Genomic DNA, 12978 nt, shown 5'->3' with positions numbered 1-12978 from the left:
AAGATTGGTCAAACAAAGATATAAAAACTAGTGTAAATCCAGAAAAGCAGCAACACTACAAAAGTATGCTGAAACTATGATACACACCCTTGTTAAAAGAAACCTGAGGGTCTTTTGGTCATTGATTAACACCCAAGAATTTTCCACCTTTGTTAGTCAACTGAATGCAGTTTCAGAAACCCAATGGGTACATTTCTTTTCCAATCCATTTGGGGTAAACCAGGAGGTCTGGGTGAGGATGTCAGTTGTTTGACCACATATTTTTCTGGAGACTGGCAACCCATTATTGACTATGAGGTTCTGTTGGGGCTGATTAAAAGCGCTAAAGTGTCACGGGTGGCTGGGCCTAATGGGCTCACCAATAACACCTTTAAGGGGCAGCCGTTTGTTTGGGCGCACATTCTTACTTTGTTCTTTAAGAGTATCATGGAAAAAGGAGATCTCCGGACCTCCTGGCAAACAGCATACGTGGTCCCCATCTTTAAACGCTGGGAGAGAGATCATGCTACGAACTATCGGCCGTTAGCCCTTATGTATGCAGACTGTAAAATGTTTGCTTCTAAATCACTTATACACTTAAATGAGTGGATGAAGGCTTTCCAGAGATCAAAACAATTCCAGACAGGGTTTCGGACAGGATAAATGCTACAAACAAGCTTGGTGGTCCTCTTTTTTTGGGGGCTAAGTGGGTGAGGCCCAAAGATCAAAAATATCTATAATGGTTCCACACTAGCTTCCCTCCCTTGCACCTAAATAGGCGTGGCCATTATCATACCATAAATCAAAACAGGAAAAGGAGTTTTAACTGTGCCTTAAGCCATGATCAAATACATATTTTAATTATTATTTTGTACAAAAAACATAAATCAGAAAACAACAAAGTGAAATACATTTGCTATTGTGTACTCATGAAAAGTAAATTAAAGCAACACATATTTCATCAACAACACCTTTGTTTCGATTTTTTAGGGAAGGTAATTGGTGAGGTTAGCATTGGCTAGTGTACATAACATAATATATGCCCAAAACTATCCAATACTAACTTCACCAATTACCTTCCCTAAAAAATCTAAAGAAAGGTGTTGTTGATGAAATATGTGTTGCTTTAATTTACTTTTCATGAGTACACAATAGCAAATGTATTTTACTGTGTTTTTTTATGAATTATGTTTTTTGTACAAAATAATAATTAAAATATATATTTGATCATGGATTAAGGTGCAGTTAAAACTCTGTTTTCTGTTTTGGTTTATGGTATGCAAATGGTCACACCTATTTAGGTGCAAGGGAGTGAAGCCAGTGTGGAACCCTTGTAGATATCCAGAGTTTCAGACAGGCCATTCAACACACCTTAATGGTTTGATTACGGGGGCATTACAGGAAACAGCTTGGGGAAGATATGGTGGATATATCTATGTGGCCTCAATTGACCTCTCTGCAGCCATTGATCGGGTCATTCAGCGTTGTCTGTGGTCCAAGCTTATGAAGTGGGTGCTGCTGGGAGGTCTATTACGGCTAATCATGGGATTATAAGACAATGCGAGAATAAGGGTTAGAGTTAACCTAGAAGGGAATCTATCCCAGAGGATACTGACTTGGGTAGGACCAAGACAGGACTGTGCTCTTGCCCCATGTCTAATCAATGTATATGTATCTGATATTGGGGAATCTTTGGTGAAGGCGGCCCTGGTTACACCAAAACTGGGCGAGTTGCGCATTCCTTGGTTGCCATACGCTGACGATTTCTTACTCCTCGATTGTACTATGGTTGGCCTCCGACGGTTGATTAATACATTTGCAGCCTATGCAGAAGAGAATGGTCTGATTGTTAACCCTAAAAAGACCTGGGCCGTGGTGCTGTCAAGAGGACAGAGAAAGAAACGTCAAAACTGGAATATGCAAGGGGTCCCAATCAATATAACAACCAGTGTGCTCTATTTGGGATTCCAAATTATGGCTTGGTCCTCAGGATCTGGTCTCTGGGTTTTCATTAGACAGAACGCCAGTATTCTCTACAACCAGATGTATAAATTGGACCAAAAATCTTGGATGTTCTCTATCAAACCCTTGGGTATCTTTTATGAGGGTAAACAGTACCAAAGCGGCTATATGGGATGGAATTTCATTACTGTGAATTAGCAATGTTTTGGGGAACACTAGAGAGTATGTTATGGAGGCGGGTGCTTAAGATACCAAACTCTGTCCCAGTGGCAACCATTAGATATGAATTAGGACTGGCCTCCCTGGAGGTTCGGGTGACTTGGAGATTGTTAAACCTTTTCTGCAGAATGATTGCTCCCGTCCCCTACACGCTATACGCAGATTTAAGGAAATTATTAGATGTAGTTGGTTCAGGGCAAAATCCGAATACGTTTCTAAGTGGAGTACGGGAGACATGCGATCAATGTTTGACTGATCTTGGTATGGATAGAGAGACCCTCATTTCAAATCCGGAAAGTGTTAAAAGGTTGCTCTTCGAGAAAGATTGGATTGTTACGACATATAGATTTCACTCATATCCATCAGTGTCACACCTACAGTGGGATCATAAGAGACGCAGGACTATTTTGCCCTTCTCTTACAATTTCCTAATCAATATTATTGAATGAGCCTGCTAAAATTGCGTTGGAATATTATGCCAAGGCGTGGAGTGCTTTTACGAAATTGATAGCTATGGAGGAATCAAACTGTCGATTTCGTAAGACGAATGGAGTAATTGAAATGGTTAAGCATTTACTTCTCTTATGCTCCTCACTGTGTAAAGAAAGGTCACTTTTGTGGGCAAAATTTGCAAAATGGGGTCACAATGGGGAAGATGAATGTATATGTTCCTGCTGTATCAACATTCAGAATATTTCAGAAGGTTTAGCAATTGCTTCGTTTATGAAATGCATGGATTTATACATCTTATGTGATACAGCATTATCGGTCCACTGGTTTGTCTCTTAACCCTGTCAATATACTAGTTTATATGATGGACCCTGCTTATGACATTTGATGAGGTTTGTTTCTTGCCCTAATGGCTCACAGTGCTCTGCCCCTTTTTGACTTCTTAAGTGGTTCCTTTGTATGTTCATTGAATTAAGAGGGTTTAAATGGCCTTGGATTTGATTTTATACATTTTGCCATATTGTAACGTTAAATGCATTGTTTAGTATCCATTTTAAAGGAATTGGTTTTATTTGCAAAAATAATTAATTGTTTATAAATGTGTAATAATGTTGAAAGTGTTTATTATTGTGTAACATTGATATAAGTGATAAATTGTAATATAGGCAGTGGTTTTTAATATTTAGGTATTGAGATAATGTGATATTATGAAATAACATGGTAATGTGCTAATTATATTTGTTTAAATATCGTTGTAAAGTATTTTTTTAAACCATATACAATAAAGGGAAAAAAAGGAACTGTTGGTCACATTTTTATCTTAAAATTGAATTATTTGTGACAGTGCATTGTGATATATATTGTAAAGGCTGATTTATTTTAAATGCAACCACACACAATAAAAATAATCTATATCATTTGGGCTAATTTGCGTATCTACAATGCCTTGACGTTGTGTCTCAGAACTAGAGGTGAACTTCCAGCACTGGCTACTAGGTGGCGTTGTGGAATGTGTGAATTGGCTCAAATTGACTTTCCTTCATATATATATATATATATATATATTCAGTAAAACAACTTTGTTAAAGGGACGTTATGGTTAAGTTGCGCTACTAAAAACCTATCAAATTCAGTAAAAAAACTTTGTTAAAGGGACGTTATGGTTCAAAGTAAAACAGAAAAACCATTGAAATTCGCCAGTAATGTTAAGCTAAGCAACCATAACTTGCGCCACCGTGCACTGCTAAAACTAACACCCAGGACATCAAAGATGACATCACAAATGTCATTGATGACATCACTGATGACATCACATGTTTGGCTCCCCCTTTTTTCCTTTACTTACATATCTAGACCACATGGTTTTGTTCAGTAACAGTCAAGAACTAAAAATTGAAAAGGTACTATATTTGTAGATTTATCCTTCAAGTATGTTCTTACAGTAATTCCCTTAGGGTCAAGTCATATCATATGAAACATATACATAGCGGAAGACACAGCTTGAAAGAGAGCAATCCTTTCTGTGCATGAAGATAATCATTAGGCTTATCAGCACTTTCTCATCATTTTTTTTTATTACTGTACTTTCCCTATATGTACTCATATTTGCATACATTGTACTCACACTCCTTTCCTTAGGGTCCAGTCACATCATGTGATATACATACATAGGATAAGTAGCAGCTTTGAAACAGAGCAATAATTTCTCTGCATAAAGATAATCAGTTAGGTTATGAACTCTTTCTGCTACTACTTCTGCTTTTTTGCTTACTTCACTTTCCCTGTATATACTCATATTTGTATGTGTTACTGTCTCTTTGTGTTTTGTCTGTAATAATCCAATTATGTATTAAGTGGGTTATATTAGCTACTTATTACATGTTTCATAGTACGCAAAACTCTAATAAGAAAGAAGTTATCATTTCACTATTCAACATGGCAAGATTATGAATATTGCACCTTCATCATGTATACTGCACACTCTGCCTATGTTTCTGCATGAGTAGCATAGTATACTGGATACAACTTCATAATAGAATGGTATTTATATCAATGCATTGCTTAATGTACTATGTAGTTCATGATATTTATTCCAATGATCCTTGACACATTTTGGTCATCATTATAAGAATCCATTGTACAGAGTTTTCATGAAAAGTAAATACACATGTGATGTCATCAGTGATGTCATCAATGACATTTGTGATGTCATCTTTGATGTCCTGGGTGTTAGTATTAGCAGTGCACGGTGGCACAAGTTTTGGTTGCTTAGCTTACCATAACTGGCGAATTTCAAGGGTTTTTCGGTTTTACTTTGAACCATAAAGTCCCTTTAACAAAGTTTTTTTTACTGAATTTCATAGGTTTTTAGAAGTGCAACTTAACCATAATATCCATGACTTTGTATATATGTAACATAGAACATACTGAACCCCCAGCTAGAGATTTTGACATCTGCAGACTGTGCGAATGTCCACGGATGGACGCGGACAACAGCAACACTACCCAAAAACTCAGGGGTATCTTAAATTGTTATATCATGCCATATGAACACGGCACAAGTTGAAAAACCAGCACACAAACACATTATATCTAGTAATAAATAAGAAGTAGAACCTATATATATAACACATCAACCATCCATTTAAATACCATATATACTAAAATGGAATATACCAAAAGAAGAAAGATATGCTTCTAACATAATTACCTCACAGAAACTGCACAACTAGGAGCAACAGCAGACCTATAGAACAGTGAGAAGATAACTTAACACAATCAAGTAAGTAAACTTCTTTTTTCTTATATATTTCTAAAATGTCTATATTAGATACAATAAAAGTAATATATATATTTTTTTCCTCAAAGAAATGTCAAATACTTTAGAATGGCTTGAGGAAAATTTCCCTTTTCAGGCAATCTACAATATTTTATAATAATAAATCAACATAGCACATGTCCCAGACAATTATCCTGACTTTCTACATACTTTTCGGGACTTGTTGAGCCTTTTTTTGGTGTTTGATCTGTCGTGGACGGCGCGAGTGTCCTTGAAGCGTGCACCAGCACCCCTATAAAAGGCAACACCCCAGAGCTCATGCTCATGGTGTTTCTGGCTACCTGACAGAACACTGTACTTTGGCTGGCAATCTTCCTGATTTTTCAGAAACCTGATGGCAACCATGGATCCTCTGCTTCCACCTGGTGCTACATCTGCCTCAGCACCACCCCCATCCCCTCCACCACCACCACCTCCTCAAGGGCCTGAAGAGGGGAACAGGAGGGAGGATGTAGAGGAGGATGAAGAGGAAGAAGAGGATGAGGTAGTGGAAATCCTTACTACCAGCACTCGCCATGACTCTTGGGTGTGGCGGTTATTTACCATTCATGGTAACGTACCTAAGGCGCATGCGGACAAAATCACCTGCAAAGAGTGCAAAATGGTGCTCAGTTGCGGGAGGCTTGGTTCGTACAGCTTTGGTACGACAACTAGGAAGCGACACCTAAGGTCATTCTACGGTGGGGCCATTCGCAAGATTGTACCTTGCGAGGAGCGTAGTAGGTTCACTTCCTCTACTTCATCCTCCGTTTCCGATCCTGTCACCACAAGGAACAGTCCTGTGGGAGAGCGTATCCCTCAAGCTGCCTCACATGCCATTCGCAATGCTGATGACCCTTACGTTTCGAGGGTCACAGTTGTGTGTATGTACTGTGACACAGTACTCTGCAGGGGGGAGACTTTATAGTGCTTTCGAGACTACGGTCTCAGAGCACAAGAAGACCTGCCCACTACCTAAGTAAGGGCCACCCTACATCTTCCTCTCTCCACCTGCCCTTTCTTATCCTCGTGATTGGTGTCCCCCCTTACCGTCCTTTCCCCTCCTCTCCTAGTGTGTCATGTGTAAAAAACAAAAAAAATATATAAAACAACAAAAATAAAAAAAAGGCTCTTTTCTGAGCCGCCTTTCACAGTTTAAAAATAGAAGTGGCAAATAAATGGAGCAGGGTCCTGTGTATTTTTTAGAAGTCTGCAGACAGTTCGCGGACATCTAAAATTTTGGGGTGCTGCCCTATCATAAGCATTGCACTTTTCTCAGGGAGGAAGTGGTGGCTCTGAAAAGAGCCTTTTGGTGGAGTTTGTTTGTGTTTGAAAAACCTGAAATGGTCAACACCTACTGCAAAATGGATGGCTTTAATTCCAAAAAAGGTTGCAATGCATTTTGTACATTTCTCAGAAAAAACTGATTGCCAGCATAAGTAAGATGGACTACATCTCTGCGAAAAATGTATGTGCTACGAAACATAATATTTTCATTGTGAAAAGAGGACATGCCAACATCTCTTAGAAAGGCACAAACAGCCTTATTGACATTGCGCCTTGCTTTCTCCATTTGTGGACCAAATGAAGAAGAACGCAGCCACATTTGTCTCTGCGCAATCCGAGAACAAAATACTTGCGAATTTGGAAACATGTCTATGACCTTCCCAAGACCTTCTTTCATTGCAAATTGCAAAGAAATTCCAGACACATGTCCTAAACTATTCCCTCCACAATGAATTATCATTATGTCTGGATGATGCTCTGTCTCCAAAGTAGCACAGAGAGGCACCAAGTTCAGCCACTTCATTCCACGCACTCCATGCCAGTGCACTTCCACATGTGGGAATTCAAGTTCTACAGCTACTCCACAACTTTCTGCATGCACCTTCAACCAATATATGACACACAGCCATAGCTATCTGTTCTTCTCTCAGGAAAAAGACTTTCTGACAAACTCTCCTGGCACAACACACCCACTAAAGTTTACTGACCAATCCCTTGCTCTGCTCATTCTCATTTGCACACCTCCCCACCCCAAAATCCCCATATGTAACACGCGATGTCCGCGGACTACCTCCATGGACAGCCCTTCTACCATTTCCACTTCACTCTCTGTGCCATTCCCTGATTGGATACAGCTAAGCAGTCACACAACCACCCACCAATCAGATCCAAGACCTCTACATCTAACTCCATCATCATAGATCAGCACTTCAAATGTACTGTTAATCACTCTGAGTACAAGTGTCATATCATTGGAAAGCACCTACTACAAGAACTACTGTACAAGTCTCCAAGATTTCTACTTGCAGCTGCATGCATATCCATATGCATGAACACAAACTACAGGTATGCATATTTTTTGTATAGTACATGTACAATTCTTATAAATGCATATAAACAGATTAACTGCCTTTTAACCAGTCTAACCTATAAAATGAACTTACTGTCAGTTTTCCCATCTTCTATAATAAACTGTCACTTCCAAACCTATCTGCTATGTAATTTCTTTTTACACACATTTGCAAAGCATGTTGAACTAACATATTTTAAGTAAAATATAAAGACTGCACATAGGCAAACAAAATTGTATGCAGACACTATTTTCAGATATCAAAGAAGAATACTCCTACAAAAACATTAAAATCAATGTCTAAATTAACATCAGTGCTATAAACACACAAAATGACTAACTTCTTTCCTTTACAATTGCAGTGAAGACCACTCTTCTGAAAAGCATCAGCAGAATCTGAAGTACAAACAACAACTCAGAAGAAACCTGCTCATTTCACACAAAAAAGTAAGTTAAATACCACCATAATATTTTTACTGTTACTCAAACAAACTGTGGGGTTCATTCATGGTATTTCTGCGCCAAAAAACAGAGATTGTGCACCATTCTGCCCACAAATCCCCATTTGTTAAACAGGGATTTGCAGGCAGAATGGCACACAAATCCCCATTTTTCGGCGCGCAAATGACATAACTAAGCCCCCCTAGAATGTTAGTATTGTAGAACAAAGAACTGTTTTAATTATATACCATTAGATTTACTACTTGTGCTTCTCCTCACCACTAGCTTACTTTCTACTGTCATCTGAACCCCAGTATAGTAACACACAAATTCAGGAATAGCCATCCCAACTAATTGTAGTTGCCCAATCACACACCATCACATACATCTTTACCATCATACTCAGACACTCATGCACACAGCACACATACATTGCAGAACAGCCCAATCCATACCTTCTTTATTTTTTTCAACAGACCCCAAAGAATGCCTACCAAAAAGCAAGTCCATAGAAAGCAACACAGAAGTAGAGCAAATGAAAATAGAAGTGTCCAAAATAACCATCCATCTCTAGCAGAATGGGTACAAAAAGTTCAAACAAAACAGCTAATACAGTCATTTAGCGAAACAAAACAAGCTTCAAGTACAGAAACTTTGCCTCCTCTATCAAAATGTAAAACGAAACAGAAAACAATTAACAAGAATTCAGCTACCACTACTGCTAAAACTGCTCCTATAAATCTTGATATAGTGTCAAGTAAGCATACCAAAAAAAGTATTTTCTGCCACAGAGTCTTTCAAAATCTTATAAAAAAAGGAGAGAAATCATGCACAACCCTTAAAACCTACCATAGAAAATTAATCTTGGAAGCTTTGATAGACAGTGCAATCCTTCTCAAAAGAAAGTTATTTATTTTAGTGTTAAACAAAATGAAACCACTAACAAATCTAATGACTAAATTACAAAAAAGACTTCTCAATAAACGAAATGTCAACAAAAATAACTTCTTAAATATCTGTGGAGGTGAATGGAGTCACACCACAAGCACAGAACCTTATTTTAATGAAGAAGCATACAAACAAAAGCAAACAAATACAATTGCCATACATAGCAGTGGACGAGGTTATGAAAAAGTTAATAATACCATAATGGAACAAGAAATACTGCTTACAAAAATATCCCCAGAAAACTCAGAATTACCTCTCTTTCGAACCAGAATGCCCAGTATACAAATGGCCATGCACGTCAATGTGTAACATTCCCAAAAAATCTTTCATGTCTTTATACCAATTCCTCAATCAGTATGTGAAAGGCAAAGACAAAATCAAAATGAAACTACTGCAAAATATGGATACCTATCCAGTGCGCAAATACACAGGACTACAAGGACATTCATTAGCCTGCATTTCAGGACCTACTTGCAAAAGCATCTTCCATCATATCAAAATGATATCAACACGTTATTCAACTATGAGAAATCTAGTATATAAACTGTACCATGCTAAAAGTCCTGCTTTAGCACTAGCCAATTTAAATAACATTCTTCTACATGGTACAGCCAAAGACCTACTTGAAGAAATCGACTATATCCAGAAAAAATATTTTGGAAGTGAAAGCCACTTACAAAATGCAATAGCTTTACAACAGACTAGCAACAATTCTACGTATGGCAAACTTCTACTACACACATACAAAAAAGAAATACTGAAATTTAAAAGTACATCTGCTGAAGTACCAAACCATGTGTGTGTGTGTTGCCGCAGAACTTTTTATAAAAGTAACTCAAAAACTGTAGACCTAACATACAAAATAGAAGACAATGAAGATTCTAAATGGTTTGCATTAGCTCTCTAACTTATAGCAGAAAACAAATACGAAATAACTGACCCCTTAATACTTTGTAGTTACTGCACTATAAAACTTGAAAACAACCAAACTCCCTCACATGCTATCACCAATCATTTGGGATTTTTCCCACTACCAAAACCCCTACAACAACTCAATTTATATGAGAGCATCATAATTCAAACAGTACACCGCTTTATAGCAATAATACGCCTTGAACCAAAAACAGCAAAATTACCTCCATCTGAATTGGTGAAAGGCATTCGTGGCAAAGTAGTATATTTACCATTAGATCTAAAACAAAATGTGCACACTCTGGGAGTGCAACGTCCAATAGAGCAATCTTTCATTATCTTAGTAAATGGTGTACCTACAAAAGACAAAAAAAATTGGCAATAACTGGTAGACTTACATAAAGTTAGACAAGCCTTGCAATATCTAAAAGACAATAATGAATATTACAAAGAAATGAATATTGAAGAAAATTTGAAGGAAACCACTAAAATTATTCAAGAGTCACCAGAAACTGGTCAATTTGAGATTCTAGATCCTGCTACAGTATCCAATTTTTTAGACCATTATACAATTGATCCATTGCACTCTAATGACACCGTAGAAGATGCACTAGAAATGTACCAAATGCGACAAACGAAAGGATCACCAATCAGCATATGGGAAAAAAGTATAGAAGCACATGCTTTTCCTCTACTCTTCCCTAGTGGCAAAGGAGGATGTACGATGATAGACCTATTCAAATAACATCATTAGAATACCACTTGTTACGGATGTATTCTGAAGATCCCAGATTTGGACAAAATGTGGAATACATATTCTACCTACTCTTTGAAAGTGAACTAGAAACTCTATGTTACGGAGTTGCACACACATTAAAATCAGGAATCCACTTTCAAAATATGTCAGCTACGCAATTATTGCAAAAAGTGCAAGAAAAAGAAGAGGTTTTACAATTAAGTATTACAAATCTATTAGCAAACATGTGTGGTACTAAAAAGTACTGGTTCCGACATCATGGAGATGTACGTTGTATGATACGAAACCTTGGCCCACCCACTTGGTTTGTTACATTAAGTTGTGCAGAATATGCATGGGAAGATTTACATGATTTCCTACGCATATCAAACAAAAACAAAACAAACATAGATATACTAACACCTGGAGAACTTTGGTCTCTAGATCCTGGTAATGTTTCAAGATATTTTCATCATCGCTTCATTGCTATTCTACACTTTATTTGTAATAAAACTGTTCCTCCCCTCGGAGAAGTGCAATACCAAGCATGAGGAGCACCACATGTCCACATGCTTTTATGGATTAAAGATGCTCCTAAATTTGGTCAAGACAATGATGCCACTGTGTTACAGTTTATCGAAAAAATATGTCACTTGTGAAATTCCATCGGAAGCAACAAATAGTGATCTTCATGCACAAATTTTACAGTTTCAAAGACACAAATGTAGCAAATATTGTCGTTGCAAATACAAAAACAAAGGGAAATACTACACCAAATGCTGCATTGGTTTCCCTAGACCGGTTACAAAAACAGGTCAAGTGAACTACTTCATGTCTTCAGTTAGACATAGTGTTAAAGGTAAATCACCTAAATATTCATATTACATAAAAAAGAACAGAAGAAGCAAAATATATCAATGATTACAATGCAATCATTGCCCTCTTAAGGAATGCAAACATAGATGTGCTGTACATTGCAGACAACCAAAGCAGAAAAAAACAGAGCTTCAAGACCTCTGCAATGACCTGTCATCAGACAAAACACTGTCTCAGAAATTGTACAGCTTGGGCATAAAAATGCTCTCCCATAGATAATGTGGCTCCTATGAAGCAGCAGATTGTTTAACCGTTACTGCTTTCTATGGAAAATCTGAAAATATAGTATGGCTAAGTCTTGGTCCTGCTAAATCTAGAAAAATAGTTCTCAAATCATACGACGACATAGAAACAATAGCCAAAAATGATCTCAACAGCCAAGACATTTTGAAAAACAATTTGCTGGACACATACTACCCAAACAGAAGAACCACTTTGGAAACCATTTGTCTATACCACATAGCCCAAAACTTCACATACAAAAATAATATGAAACCCAATGAAAAAAAAGGTAGATACAGAGTGACAAATTGTGAAGGCAGCTTAGTAAAACTCACCAAACCAAGTTTAATTAATTAAATCAAATTGTCATTAAAGACTCCTCAACATAAAGAACTATATTACGTGTCCCTGCTACAACTCTTTAAACCATGGAGAAAAGAAGAAGAAATACTAGATAACTATGACTCCTACGAAGACACTTTCAAAGCAAATGAAAGCACTATAACCGATGTAAACTTTACACACTACAAAACAATGTTGCACAATGAACAGCAACACGAAGAAGAACTCCAGGTCCAACTAGATAAGTACACTCCTGACACTAGTCAACCTTCTGTAACAGGAAGCCAAGAACCACTGGGACAGCCACTAATAGCAAATGAGGCAGAATTAGCTATGACAGAAGTAGAAAACACCATGTGTCAGTATGAAGATAAAGAAGATTTAACTATACTACAATCAAAACTAAACAATGAGCAGCGTAGCATTTTTCAAGAAGTAACAAAAGAAATTGCACATGGTGTACAACATGAAAATAAAGAATCCACCCGCCAAAATTACAAACCTATACTACTGTACATCAGTGGTGAAGCTGGTTCAGGCAAAACATTCTTAATCAAAATAATCAGCAAGTTCCTTCAACAATTGACAAACAACAAACTGTCAGCTGTTGTCACTGCCCCCACAGGTTTAGCTGCCTACAACAAAGGCAGAGTCACTTTACACCGATTACTACTCCTGCCAGTAGAACACCAAAACAAATTCGACTATTACAAACTT

This window comes from Ambystoma mexicanum, chromosome 1q (assembly GCF_040938575.1).
Source record: "Ambystoma mexicanum isolate Mex_15411 chromosome 1q, UKY_AmexF1_1, whole genome shotgun sequence".
NCBI lineage: Eukaryota > Metazoa > Chordata > Amphibia > Caudata > Ambystomatidae > Ambystoma > Ambystoma mexicanum.
This window is presented reverse-complemented; position numbering follows the sequence as displayed.